Source organism: Microcebus murinus, chromosome 19 (genome assembly GCF_040939455.1).
Source record: "Microcebus murinus isolate Inina chromosome 19, M.murinus_Inina_mat1.0, whole genome shotgun sequence".
NCBI classification, from domain to species: Eukaryota; Metazoa; Chordata; class Mammalia; order Primates; family Cheirogaleidae; genus Microcebus; species Microcebus murinus.
In genome coordinates, this window is record NC_134122.1 from 4,904,603 (window position 1) to 4,916,525 (window position 11,923).

The 11,923-nt window shown below is 43.2% G+C and overlaps 1 protein-coding gene across 14 annotated transcripts in view; it reads left to right on the forward strand.

Annotated features, from left to right (window-relative positions):
• Positions 1-11,923, forward strand: part of RBFOX1 (RNA binding fox-1 homolog 1) — a 1,966,619-nt gene that overhangs the window by 610,563 nt on the left and 1,344,133 nt on the right. The window lies entirely within an intron of this gene.

The window sequence follows — 11,923 nt, forward strand, 5'->3', positions numbered from 1 at the left end:
TAAATTTAATAAGATTCATTCTTTTCCCCACTGCACGTGCTTCATTCATTCATTTATTCAACCAGTATTTATTGAGGGCCTCCCAGAATGACAGGCCCAGGTTAGACCTTGGGAATAGAGTGTTGAAACAAGACAGGCTTGGTCTCTTCCCGCAAATGGGGACAGACCAAAAGGGACAAAAATAAGTAAATAAAAATAAAAAAGGCCAAAAGCACTGAGCCAAGATTGCAACCAGGCATTTAAGGGCATATGTTGTTCTCTAGTTTAATGATTTTAACATTTTGGGAGAGATCAATGTTTAGAATATTTTTTAAAAAATCGGCATAGTTGGAGTGCAAGGATTACCTCTTGGGATTATGGTCAGGGGCGGGGGAATGTCTTGCAGTTTTCTCATTTCTGCCAAGCCCCCCTGGCACCCTTGAAATTTTATGGTGGTTTGCTGCGTTCCTTTGTGGCACACATAACTTTGTTCAGGTTCCCAGAAGTAGAAGATGGCTCGATTGAATTCCAGATGCAGGACAAGATGTCTTGCCGGTGGTGAGGTCAAAGAAGAGGGGAAATCTTCAGAGAGAAAGAAACCCTGAAGGCTTCACTTTAGACAAAGGCCTGACCCGGGTCTTTCACACTTGAAAGGAGGCCAGATTTCAAAGGGGGCCTCGCTACCGGAGGAGGAGGCGGACAGACAGGGACGGCTCCTGAAAAGGAGTTTTATCTGAAGGGAAGTTTTGATGGGGTTGGGAGTGGAACAGAGAAATACAAGTAACCTGCTTTTTAATCATGGAAATTCTCTTCACAATTGTTTTCTTTCTCTCCCTCCTGCTCGACCTGAATGGGTCAAAGATCCAGCCTTTGCCAACGTCTTGCACCAGCTTAGGACCATTCTTGTACTAGTCTGTACTGTTGTTTATGCTGGTTTAGGTCTTTAAAGATCCATCTTTATGAGAAGTTGTGATGTTCTTGATGACACCAAGGCAGCATTGTCCAGAAAATATTGAGATCAGTCTTGTATGTCTGTGATTCTTCCATCCGTCTATCCGTCCACCCAGCCATCCATCTGTCCATCTACCTATCCATCTATCCATCTGTCCATCTACCCATTTATCCATCCATCTGTTCATCTACCTATCCATCCACCCATCTGTCCATCTACCCATCCATCTATCCATCCATCCATCTGTCCATCTACCCATTTATCCATCCATCTGTCCATCTACCTATCCATCCATCAGTCCATCCATCTGTCCATCCATCTGTCCATCCATCTGTCCATCCATCCATCCATCCATCCATCCATCCACCCACCCACCCACCCATCATGTTGATATTAAAGGCAACAACACTGTTTTACATAACTGCTTCACCTTGTCATTCTTATCAGTGAAACTAGAGCAACTAACTCTTTCAGATTCTATAGCTGGGGAACCAAGAAAAATAATGACTATAAATGAATGCACATATTTGCAAAAGCAAGCACCACCACGTGCACTGCTATGATTATACCGCTTTCTCTTTTCATATTCTGCCTATCAAAGTCATAATTTACACACGCGGGGTCAGCATTTGGCAGAAGGAAAGGTAGAAGAGGTGAATAAATCGTCTGGACTTGGCAGTGAAGGTTTTAATTTTCTCTTGGACTCAAGATGTCTGTCGGAAATCAACGTGGCTGTGAAGGTGAATCCAACACAAACGGTGAGTGGTGCTGATTTCTTCACTGCTCAGTGGGGTTGTGATAAAAATGAATTAAACCTTGAAGCCTTGAACAGGGAGGCGTGGCATCTCTCCTCCAGTAGACCAGGATAGAATGAGTTATATAAAGAAGACCTGGTCAAAATCTCTTTAATATTATTATATATAATATAAATATATTCACATATGATAATTTATATTAAATAATGTGAATATATTTATGTTATTATATAAAAGGGATTTATATTATTTTATATATAATATATATTTTATTATAATATAAATCTCTTTTATATGATTTGATTCACTTTAATATTCTGCCCACTCTGTACTTTTAAAGTTTATTTTTAAGCGCAAATGAGTGTTTTGAAAGAGAAACATTCCAAGTTCCTTTTTGCTCTTGGGGAGATGAGTGTGTGTTTAAATGGCTTCTCTGTGTAAAGAGATATATTTTTTGACACTCGAGGTTATTCAAACCGAACATCTCTCGGTTTTATGTGTGATGCGTCTTCTTTCTTCTCCCTACTTTGTTTTACTTTTAGAAGCAGAAACAGGGCCTCGACCATCTGTTTATCTATTTCAGCCAAATTCACCATTCAGCTAATGTACGTTTCACAACTTAAGCCCACTTACAGATCACTTTTCGCCACTTAAAGAGCATTTAGCCGAGATTCCAGGAATAGAAAATGTATCCTGAGACCCATAATGACTTGATGAGAGAATAAAGGATCATTTGTTATGCGGCGAGTATAAAATTGTAACAACTTTCCCCTGTGTTTACAGATGAAGGACAGTCTGGCTGGGAAGGGGGGGGGGAGGACTCCGCAGATTTCTGACATGAAGGATTGGGGGCTGTCCTTTCCCGCTCAACTATTTGTCGTCTTGGAAACAAATATAGGACACAATGTTTAAAAAAATAGATAACTGGCACCATTTGGACCTAAAATTAAGATTAAGGGTTTTTTTGTGTTTTTTTTTAAGTGTATAACAAGAATGAAAAAACAGCTTGCTTACTAATTGGGAGGGATAAGTTTGTTGCTGCAATGTACTGAATTTTGGCCCTCAGATTCTTCCCTTCTTAGCCATGGTTTGGCTATGAGCATTTGCACCGTTTGTTCATCTGTCAAATGGTGATCATAATAGCAGATAGTTCATAGTATTGAAGGGAGAATTTAATGAGCTAGTGCACATAAAGCACGGAGAACAATACCCAGCATCTATTAATTATCCTAGTGGAGGAAGTTCCCTGCAAGCACCTCATAAGACCTCTCCTTATGATGCTCTTGGTTGACGTTTTGCAAAGTGTCTCTCCAAGTTCAGCCTCTAAGTCGGCAGTTGAATGGACTGTGGTGCTTGCCTCATGCTTTGCCCACCGTGCTGCAAACAGGACCCTTCCGCAGGGCTGTGTTTCCAGGCAATGCACAGTCAGCGTCAACGTCAGCGGTCACCTGGCTGCAAGTGACTTAAACCCACTCTTGTTACCTTAAGACAAGAAAATATCTTGGAGAGATTTGGGAGCTGTTTCCCAGAATTCAAGGGCAAGAGCTCAGCCGTAGAACCCCAGCGGAGAAAGTTCAGTCGCTCGTGTAGGACTGAAACCAGGAAGAGAGAAACCGCAGGAGTGGAGGTCACCCGGTCTTTTCATGGATCCCTGGTGTCCCTGTCGGTGTCTCCCCGTGCTGTTACCATCTCCTTCTCTCTCTCTGCAGGCTTTTCTTCCCACTTGTAGCACATGTGCAAACACAGCTGCCCTGAACCTGACCTGGCCCCACCCCGGGTTTTTACTTACAGTGACTGAAGATAGAACCGGGTGGGCCCAGCTCTCTGCAGAAGTCACCCCTAATCCAATCCGTGGGACCAGAGGAGGGGTCGCGGTGTCTGATCCACTGGGCAGCAGATAGAAGGGTGGTTTCTATGAGAAGGACGGGAACCCGCCATTAGCCATGGATTAACGGGTTAAGAAACTGGTATGCCAAGTTACCAAACATATATGCCCCAAGTATTAGACTTCAGTAAACGTGTCCGTGTCCTAAACTTGTCCTGCAGTTCTGTCTTCTGATGTGAGGAAGGACAAATTTACTGTAGTCTAGTACTTGTAAGTGACAAGGGGTCCGATTTCACCTCCTAAAGAAGAAATTTCTGAAAACAGATAATGTTCATCATATATCTATATAATGTTTTGTTATCTATCTATATTATATTATATATCTATATTATATAATGGAAATTATCTATTTTTCAGAAATTCTGATAGTGATATAGTATATTATAAATCTTAACATTATTCCCAAAGAAGAGATTTCTGAAAATATATAATTTAATATGTAATTATTAAATTCAATCATTAAATTATATAGTTTAATATATAGTAATATATGGTATAGTCTATTACATATACTATATAGAGTAGGATGAAAATTGCATATTGCATTGTAGTATAATGAAAATCATATATTTTCAGAAATTTCTTCATTGGGAATAAGGTAAGTCTCTTTGTATATATAGATATATATAAGATATACTTATTGTAAAGGAAAAACTTGATTCACACTCAGTGTGACCACATATTTGGGGTTTTTTCCACATCAGCAACCATTTCCCCAGCAGACACCAACTGGTGTCCTCTAATCCACTTCACTTCCGACACCGTCTACCTGGAAATAGTGTGGGATCCCGCAGGTGAGGGCCCGCTCCCACAAGACCACCCCCACCTCAGATGCCAAGCACAAGCCCCAGGTTGCTTTGCCCATGTTTGTGACTGACCAGTGGCCGGTTGGGGTTCCAAGAACCATTCATTACTTTGGTTTGAGGAATTTGCCAGAGTGGCTCCTAGAACTCAGGAAGACGTTGATTTATTTTTCCTGGTTTATGATAAAGGATGTTACCAAGGACACAGATGAACAGCCAGATGGAAGAGACATTTAGGGTGGGGCGTGTAGGAAGGGGCGGAGATGCCATCCAGGTTCTCCGTCCTCTAGGAACCTCTGGTATTCGGCTCTCTGGGATCTCCCCAGACTGTCCTGTGGGGTTCTGATGGAGACTTCATTGTGTGGCCATTGTTCCATGGGCTTCATGGCATCCCTGGCCATTGGTGATCAACTCCACCTTCAGCCCTTGCCCCTCCCCAGAGGTCAGGGGGTGGGGGTGAAAGTTCGCCCTCCCTAATCTGGAGGTGTGTCCCTTTGGAGGACACCTCCCACCCGAGGCCACCAGCCATCTCATTAGCATACAAAAGATCCCCTTAGCATCAGAGATTCCAAGGGTTTTCCAGCTCTATGCCAAGAACCCAAGACAAAGACCACATACATCTATCTATATCTAAAGAGATTCATGTCTTTGTCTATCAATGGAAAGATTTATTTTTAGAAATTGTCTCATGATTATGGGGCCTGACAAATTTGGAATTTGTCGGGCAGATTGGCAGGCTGGGAACTCAGACAGAAGTTGACGTCGTAGTCTTGAGTTTGAAATCCGTAGACCGGCTGTCTGGAAACCTGGGCAGAATTTCCATGTCTCAGTCTGATGGCACAATTCCTTCTTCTCCAGGAAACCTAGCTTTGACCTTAGGGCTTTCAGCTGATTGGATGAGGCCCACCCACATTTTTGAAAGTAATGTTTACTTATAGCCAACTGATAATAGGTGTTAACCACATCTGCAGAATATTTGCACAGAAACATTTAGACTCATGTTTGACTGAGCCAGTGGGCACCACAGCCTGGACAAGTTAGCACATACACTAACCATCACAGCATCCTCTGTCATCTGGATGGACTTGATCTCTTTGGAGGAGCAAGATGGACAGAAAACCGTCAAGGCGGAGGCTGCTGCCATGATGGCCACGTGAAATGCTAACTTGGTGAGAGACTGAGCTTCACCTGGGTCTCCGGGCCAGCCCACCTTCCACATGGTGAGGGTGACCAGGGGACAGGGGGATCGATGTGGGTTCATTCACACTTAATGTGGGTTTTCTAGTCCGGAGCATGTCAGGAAAAGAAATGGCAGACATGTTCCTTGTCCAAGGCACTATCTGTCATGAGCTGTCCTCTCTCTTTCTCTCTCCCCAACATCTTATTATTTTCTGTCTAATACCTCCCTCGCTGGCCATGTCGCATTCTCTGACAACCACCACCCAAACTCCACCCCGAGCCCTCTCCGCACTGGAGCTCTCAAGACTTATCTTTTACTGCACCACCGAGCTTGCCGTTCATTTGGCGTTCAAGTGGTTGTGCTCATTACAATGCCATTAGCATGAGGAAGGGGGTCCTGTCGCCAGGGCAACCAGCGGCACAGAGTGTCCATTCCGTCCTCAGCTGATGTCTTGTTCCCTCTTGGGTGGACTCCAACTGTGTCTTTGATTCATTCCATTTATGTGGTCACTGGGATGTAGACACTTGACAGCCGCCTTGTCCTTACCTCGTCTGTCTTTATATAGCTTGCCAGCCAAGATCTGCTCTCCAGAACGGACTAATTTATTACTTTTCATTGCTGTAAACATAACACATAATATTTCCAAGCATATTTAACCACATTATTATATCTTTACAAACCCTCTAACTCGCTGATTTTTTTTTTTAATTACGTATCCTGATGCATTTCGCTACGTTCGGACAATACATTTCCCTTTTGATCGATACTACCCATTAATAATGAGCTCATCATCCTCACCGAAGGCATTCCAGCCACATCATCATCTCTCTGTCTAGGATGTTAGAGAGCCTATTCTTGCATTATGAAAGGGTTTGGAATAGATGACCTCTACATTCTTTAGAAATCTGAAGCTCTAGGTTTATTCCATATCTATAACTGTCCCCTATGCGTGTAATTTTAGCTGCAGTGGATCTCTATAAATGAAGACATCTGGAGCATTCCAAATGCAAGCGGGAGTGAAGAATGTCTATGTGTCCTTTTCCATATCCTTCTCTCACCTCCACAGAATTACTTCGAATTTGTGAATAATTTCATTAGATTTATCTTTGCTTGTATACGTGATGAAGTGCAACTCTAAGTGGACAATCTAAAGAGGAAATCTATTCCTATATATATATTTTTCCCCGCTCAGGTGTAGAATACATGCAGTTTTTAGTAGGGCCTTTGTGTGTATGATTCTGAGTAATGTTTGTCCCTGGGTTCTGGCCATGGTCAGTGATTTCTAAACCTGATGTGGTATAGATATTCGAGTTGCACATGTACACACGCACTCACACGGACAAATCTTTGGACCCAAGACGTGGAGAATTTGAGTTAACAGGTCTAGGGTAAGCCTCAGTATCTGTAATTAGAAATAAAAATTAAATAATAAGACCCTGTCCATGTGGTTGCCCAGGCAGTTTTGGAAACCACTGCCTGTTCTCCTCGTGCTAGTGGACATAGTTTCAATGCTGTTTGTACTTTTTAACTTTGGCAGTCTGTGCTCCTTGCTGGTTTCTTTGTGGTCATAGATCATATCTAAGCCCCTGAGATACTCTTTTAGTTTTCACTCTCTCCTCTCTGCTTCATCCTTAATCCCTTCAACATGCCCTTAACCTGCTCAGAAATCTTTGGAGTTTTGTCAGCAGCTGGAGAAACAAATCTTCATTCCTCAAACTGGACTTCACAAACCTCCACACCTTCATTCCTCCTCCTCTTTGGGAGATGATACAATGTGGTTATAAGACCTGGCTTTGTCGTCTGGCCCTTCTACTGTAGACCTACCAAGTTCCAGGCAGTGCCCATGCGTCCGCTCATATAATGCTTATAACAGCCCTGTGGGTTGAATGGCCCTGTTTTACAGATGAGAAAACCAAGGCTCAGCTGAAGTCATTTACTTAAAGCCACAGTAGTACTTGGGTGGATTCTAGCTCAGGTGTGTCTCCCATGGTCAACAGAAGGATTCCCAGTTCCCATAATTTGGAAAATGTGCCAGGCATGAAATAGATTTCCTACTTCAATACTTTAATGGTAGTATTAAGAGGTATAGTTTAGACATGGAAGTTGAGAGGGTAAATGGAAAACACTAATTAAAAAACATTCTAAGTTCTAAGACCACAGAGCATCAGCTACTGTTGAGAATGTAGACATCAGAGGGAAAAGGCATTCCTTAAAATCCAGTGCTGCTAGGTTAGATGGCACTGGGAAAAGGGAATGCACAGGACAGGAAGGCCATGCGGTATTTCTTGATATTGTCTGCACACAGCTGGGGAACGGATGCCATTTTAGTACGTTATTCTGGAGCCGTTAATAGAACATATGATTTTAGACAGAAGGGACGCATTATGCCAGAATTTGGATTCTCAGGATAGCCAACCAGAAAGGGCAGGTAGAAAGCTCCAGAAATAGATGAGTGTTTGTACAAAATTGGCTGTGGGTGCCCTGTGCCAAGCGTTGGCCTTTGCCCAGGTGCCCGCCGCGATGCCAGGGACGCGAGCTGAAGCCGGCCATATGGTTCTTGGAGTCGCTGCGCTCGCCCTGCCCTCCACGCAGAGGGGGAGACACGGGCTGTTCTTCCTCTGCAGGAGAAGGTAATTGCTTCAGACTTAGCAGGCTGAGTCTGACCCCTGACTCTCCATCCTGCCTCCCCTTATGAAACGAAGCCTCAGCCCCCGTCTCCCGGTGCAGGGGGAGGAGGGGAGAGTGGGAGAAGGGGTGGGGCCTGAACTATGACCCGAGACCCCGGCACAGTTTAAGTGTCAGGCTCCGAAATTTACAAGCCCTCGGAGATCCCCGGGAAATGCAGTGGAGAAGTCGTTGTCTAGCCCCTCTTCCCCCAAGTTATAAAATTGAGTGTGGCATACATTTCGTGCATTGCCAAGTTCACGGTGCTTCTGTAAGGAGACATTAAAAATAGGAGTCCTTAACGTCTTCGATTCTTACCCAGCGAGCATGCAGGCCAAAGGTGTACACACACAGAAGTTAAGCTGCCTCTGCAACCTGCTTTTTTTCATTCCGGGCTCTCCTCTTTAAAGCCAAACGCTTTTTCAGAGACAACCCGTGTCTGACGATAGGGCTGCATTTTGTTAACAGCAGAAGTGAATAGAGGTTAAAAAACTGAACATACTAGGGGATGCCTAGATAGGATTTTAAAGTTTCATTGAAAATAAGACAGAAATAAATTACTAACCGTACTTGTATTACCTGTGCCATGTGGCTATCACACAGTTTAATATTAGGTACAGTATCCCAGCTATTTTGATGGGATGCATCGGGAGAGAGATATTTTCTGTTTCATCAGAGAGAAGTTTTGCTTTTCCCTGAAGCTACAGCCTCAGCCCCTCCAGGGAAATCTTTCTCCCGTGGAAGGGGTTGTCTGCAAAGGGTGGGCTGCTGGGGGCTAAATCCATTAAAAACCAATTGGGGGAAGAGCTGTTACTTGCTTAGGAAGGAAAAATAAATAAAGAAAAATAAAAAAAAGAGCTCATTACCTAGAGCAAAGTGACTGCTTTGGAATTAAGAAATTGACAGTTAATGTTTAATTATACCAGCCTGCTGAAAACGTAAACACGGCGCTTTCCAGACACTTAACGCAAGCATGTGTGCGTTCCTTACTCTATCAATTGGGGAAGATTTATGATCGTTAAGTGCCAATAACTTGAACAGTATCCAACTAACCTTTGCGTAAGTAGGTCTGTTGTGTTCATTTTGCAGGGAAAACACAGTCCTGCTATCAACATTGCCAAGATCTCTTCAATTTTCATTTATTCCCATCGTTCTCTTTAATTACCTGCAAGCTTTCAAATATTAGGCTCTTGGTTAATTTTTTTTTTCTCCATTAATAGTTTCATTAAGGAAACAAGGCGCTATACGAATGTGAGGCTGTGTTTCTTCGGGGTCTGCCTCTCCTGTGGGGGTCTGAGTTGGTGGACCAGCACAGCCCCCACCTGCAGCGCGGAATTGCAGTCTTCCGTGGTGTCAGCCTTCCCTGGGCCAGCAGGGCGGGGCAGCTTCGCTTCTGCTCTTTCCCTTGTTGCTTAGCACAAAGCCTGGTACACAGCAGGCACTCAATAAATGTGTTTATAAAGAAAGAAGGAAGGAAGAGAGGGATAGAGAGAGGGAGGAGGGAGAGAGGAAGAGAGGAAGAGAAGGATGGACAGAGGTTGGAGGCAGGGAAGGAGGAGGGAGGGTGGGAGAGAGGGAGAGAAGAGGGACAGGGGGAGGGAGAGGAGAAGTACCCTACTAACTTGAAAGTGGAGGCCAGCCATCCCCCGGGCATACCAGCAGATTCCATCTCTTAAAAGAAAAAAAAAAACCCAAGATTATTTTAGCCTTCTTTGTTCGTAAGGACCTGTAGAATCTTCTCCCTGGGAATCTCAGGGTCACATAAACCCTCCCTGAAACTTAATTATTTTAAGAAGTTATAAAAATAAATTCCAGCATTATGATGAAGCTATGGTTATAGCCTTACATTAAGTAATTAAGTAGAAGGACATCTACTTTTATAATTCAAATCTAATGGAAGGTTTGCTTTAAAAATCCTATTGGATTGTTTTAGGAAACTTTCGTTTTTGTTAAAAAAAAATTATGATTTGGGCCGGGTGTGGTGGCTCAGGCGTGTAATGCTAACACTTTGGGATGTGGAGGCAGGAGGATCACTTGAGGCCAGGAGTCCTAGACCAGCCTAAGCAAGAGTGAGACCCCCGTCTGTACAAAAAATTGAAAAATTAGCTGGGCACGGTGGTACGCACCTGTAGTCCCAGCTACTTGGGAGGTCGAGGAAGGAGGATTGCTTCAGCTTGAGAGTTTGAGGTTGCTGTGAGCTAGGCTGATGCCACCCCACTGTAGCTGAGGTGACAGAGCAAGACCCTGTCTCAAAAATAATAAAATAAAATAAAAATTGGGGCATTTATAAAGACAGGCATAGCTCAAACTTTCATGGTGGCTAGGACATACTCAAATACGCCATTACTATAAGGTCTGACTAGAAGTCACCTTTCTTTTAAGATTTACTCTGTTCGGCTAAATCGACACAGAATAATACAAATCAACACAAAGAAGCAGCTGGCTTTGGAAAAGCAAATCCATGGGAATTTGTAATTATGTGTCATATAACACAATTTTGACCTTGTGTCAGGCATTATAATTCAAATAAACTCATTTTTGCAACCTAGTTTCCCCAAGAACTTTGCTCCTGGATAGCAAAGTAACACACACAGATGCGTACAAACACAACACGGTAGTACTTGCACTAACTTCTTTACAAAGAATCACCAACGGTGGGCATATACTTTAACATTTTTCTTGTACTGCTCAGAATAAAGTACAACATCAAATTGAATCATTTTTCAGGTTTTCATCTTGTTCCTGTGGTTTTGATTAGCTAGCATTTTCCATATCCTAGTCGCTAAATTAGAAGGGATCACCAATTTTTATACGGGCTGAAAGAAAATGTAACCTTGACGTGTGAGGGGCAGGAAGGAACTTTTACAAAACATATCTTATTTAAATAAAAAGAAATTAATGCTTCTTCTGATAAATCAATGAATGTAGCTGCTATTTCGTCCAGAGTGAAAAATCGATACATCTAAAAATCTATTGACTTATTTGTTAAGTGTACAATATTGTTGACTGCAGACACTATGCCATGGGACAGATCTCTAGAACTGATTCATTTGACATAGCGGTGACTTTACACCAACTGAACGACTCCTCGTTTTCCCCCGACCTGGCCGCTGGTAACCATCATCCTATTCTCCACGTCCGTGAGTTCGAATATTACAGATCCCTCACGTCAGCAGGATCACGCAGCCCTCAGCCTTGTGTGATGGGGTGATTTTACTTACCAAAATGTCTTCCAGATCCATCGCTATAGTTGCAAACGGAAGGATTTCCTCCTCCTTTAAGGCTGAATAGTATTCCACTGTCGTTTACACCTCTTTTCTTATCTATTCCTCTGCCAGTGGGCGCTTAGGTTGCTTTCCTATCTTGGCTGTCGTGAATAGTGCTGCAGTGGACATGAAAGTATAGACGTCTTTTCATTAGGATTTCATTTCTGTGGCTTTGTATCCAGAAGTGGGATTCCTGGATCATCTGGTAATTCTATTCTTAATTTTTTGAGGAAACCTCTTGCTATTTTCCATAATGGCCGCACCGTTCTGCGTCCCCACCAGCAATGTGCAAGAGTTCCAGTTTCCCCGAGTCCTGGCCAGCGCTTGTAATCTTCTGTCATCTCGATAATAGCGTCCTAACAGGTGTGAGGTAGTGTCTCCTTGTGGTTCAGATTCGCATTACCCTGATGATTAGTGGTCTGTCTTACACACTTATAAA